The following is a 2,500-nucleotide window of genomic DNA, read 5'->3' on the forward strand; positions in this document are numbered from 1 at the left end:
TTAATGACTAGAAGGCAACATTTCATCGTCATCTTTTGTCGTCATCTATTTTATCCATATGGTTCTTTCCACGGTACCTTGAAATACCATAAAATAGGAACAAAACTTGCTTATTATATTCGGGTCGCTGATTATTATTATTATCTGTGAATAACTGTTGTAAAAAATATAGTGATCGAAGATTGTTTGAAAATGTTGATACTGAGACTATGCTTTTGCTTTGAGAGGTTGCGTCTAGCAGTTTGTGGCCGTCTGTTGCCTCTATTTCTGTTTTCATTTGTCAGACAAACTGTCACCCCCATTTATTTGTACCTGAAAAATCGATTTCTCATCCAGGCAATATGATTTTCTGTCAGATACTGTAAGCTTTGATTTTCAAAGAAAAAGGAATAGCTGTAAATTTTCGAAAATTATACTCACCTGCAATCGCTATTCTTCATGTAGACCTTCGAACACCTTACAAACTTGGTGAACAATACTGATCCTTGACCTTGCGTGCCCTGTTAAGCAATACCGATACCACCTTGCACGCTTGGTTGAGCAAATCAAGATTGCTTTCCCCTACACGATATCTACCAATATTTTTTATTAATAATTCCCTCCTCGGTTTTGACCTCTCCTGCAGGGGCAATTATTTTCATTAGTAAAGAGAATTAGTAACACTGTACTGGATCAGAATGACTTTTTTCCCTTACAACTCAGAATTTTCTTGCTTGTTGACCTCACATCACATGTGGTGATTCTTGACCTCAAAAAATGATTTTGAGATCTGTAAATCATAACCTTTCTTACTTTTTAAGCTTTTTTGTGACGAGGTCAGATGACTTTCGCCTAAGCAGCTTGAAATCTATGGCTTTGCGCAAACCACACACATAACCAGGTTGTGCAAATACATGTGTTGGTGACATTGGTTTCCTTAAACTTACAGTGCAATGCGCCTTACCGTGGCCACCCAACAAACTTTCACATTTGACAACTACATGTAAATACGTCAACTCAAAAACCGGTGCAACGGTGTTCAACTAACATTGTACAACCATACAAACTTTGCAAGGATGCATGACTGTCAATCAAATTTGAACACCCTTTTTGCCAGAAAATTTGTAAAAAAAACTTTGTTAGGTGTCCACGGTAAGTGTGACGCACCTTACCATGAATCACCATTTGGTTGAGATGTTTCAGTCTGCTCCATTGAGGCTGCCTTGGCCAAAGTTCAAGACGACATCTTGAGTGCTTTTGACGGCAATAAGTCCATAATATTCTTGGTTTTCATGTGACGTCATTAAAATTAAAAAATAAGGAATTATGAATCCTTTTGAGATTTTAGTTTAGTTAGTTACATGTATTTGAATGCCTGAAGACCTTTATCTTTTCACAAATTTTTAGTTTGATAGGGTTTTTCATCTTGTGATAAAGCAACATTGAATTTCTTAGCTTTTGCATGACGTGATATTAAAATTGTGGCTGAGAATGCTATCACATACAGGTTAAAAAAGTGAGTTGTCCACTGAGACTTTGCAATCTGAACAGTCTTTGAAGGGGGTAGTTTCTAAAGAAACTGTGGTGCTACGTCGGTGGGGAAGTAGTATACAAAAATTTGGTTTTATCAACGGAATTGATAATGTAAAATGGCCACCGTACAGAGATTCTAAAAGCTGACGTTTCGAGCGTTAGCCCTTCGCTCTGACAAACTCAATGACATATGTTTTTGTTAACTTCCGGCTGCCTTATTTGTGCTCCTCGGAGGGACACAAACGTGGCGTCTCCATACAAAGCCTTATAAATTTGAGTAGGACATTTCTTTGATTATACAATTTGTATCTCCCGCATGAAACATCGCAGACCTGAACCTTATCGAGACTGTTTGAATATTCATCTTTTATTTTTTCTCTTTGATTCTTGACTTTTTTTGTTGAATGGTTTTAATGATGGTGTGACAGTGAAAACTGGCAATTGCTTTTATTGGATCTGTCAGCCACCTTTGATACTGTTGACTGTTCCACACTGCTGTCAAGACTCTTGCGGAGATTTACAAAGTTTCGTTGTTAATTGGTATGCAAAGGTTTCGATGATTAGCTCCTGTTTATATAATTATCAGAAATGCTGTGTTACTGCACCTGTTCCTATTCCCTGCACTCTGGATCACAGAAGCTGCTGGTTGTACCACAAACATCGGAGACAGACTTTTTTCAGTTGGAGCTCCAAGAATCTGGAATGATACCCTATGAAATGAGAGTTTCTGTCTTGTGATTCATTGACAAAATATAAAAGGGTCTCAAAGACTTAGAGATATGCATGACAGTAGAGATATGCATGGAAATTAATTTATTCATATAGTTTTAACATTTTTATTTTTTTAATTTTAACTTGCTTACTTAGTCTTGGAAAGCAATATCAAAAAATAGTCAATTCTGGTCTTTATATTATGTATCACGATTATTATTATGACTGTGTTATCTCGGGTTTAGTAAGATGTTACCGGAAAGTTTGTAATGTTCCC

General features: G+C 36.6%; 1 protein-coding gene and 1 long non-coding RNA gene across 3 annotated transcripts in view; one reads left to right on the forward strand and one right to left on the reverse strand.

Moving 5' to 3' along the window:
- The window catches only part of LOC138004258 (uncharacterized), a 50,953-nt gene that overhangs the window by 24,051 nt on the left and 24,402 nt on the right, over positions 1 to 2,500 (forward strand). The gene's annotated exons all lie outside the window — the stretch shown is intronic.
- Positions 1 to 2,500, reverse strand: part of LOC138004259 (uncharacterized) — a 4,164-nt gene that overhangs the window by 25 nt on the left and 1,639 nt on the right. For both annotated transcript variants that reach the window (XR_011123778.1, XR_011123777.1), the window contains exons 2-5: positions 2,118 to 2,222; positions 1,152 to 1,261; positions 421 to 500; positions 1 to 77 (exon numbers count right to left, since the gene is read on the reverse strand). The exon at positions 1 to 77 is cut by the window's left edge and continues 25 nt beyond it. This is a non-coding gene — a long non-coding RNA (uncharacterized lncRNA). The remainder of the gene's footprint in view (positions 78 to 420; positions 501 to 1,151; positions 1,262 to 2,117; positions 2,223 to 2,500) is intronic.

This window comes from Montipora foliosa, chromosome 5 (assembly GCF_036669935.1).
Source record: "Montipora foliosa isolate CH-2021 chromosome 5, ASM3666993v2, whole genome shotgun sequence".
Taxonomy (NCBI): domain Eukaryota; kingdom Metazoa; phylum Cnidaria; class Anthozoa; order Scleractinia; family Acroporidae; genus Montipora; species Montipora foliosa.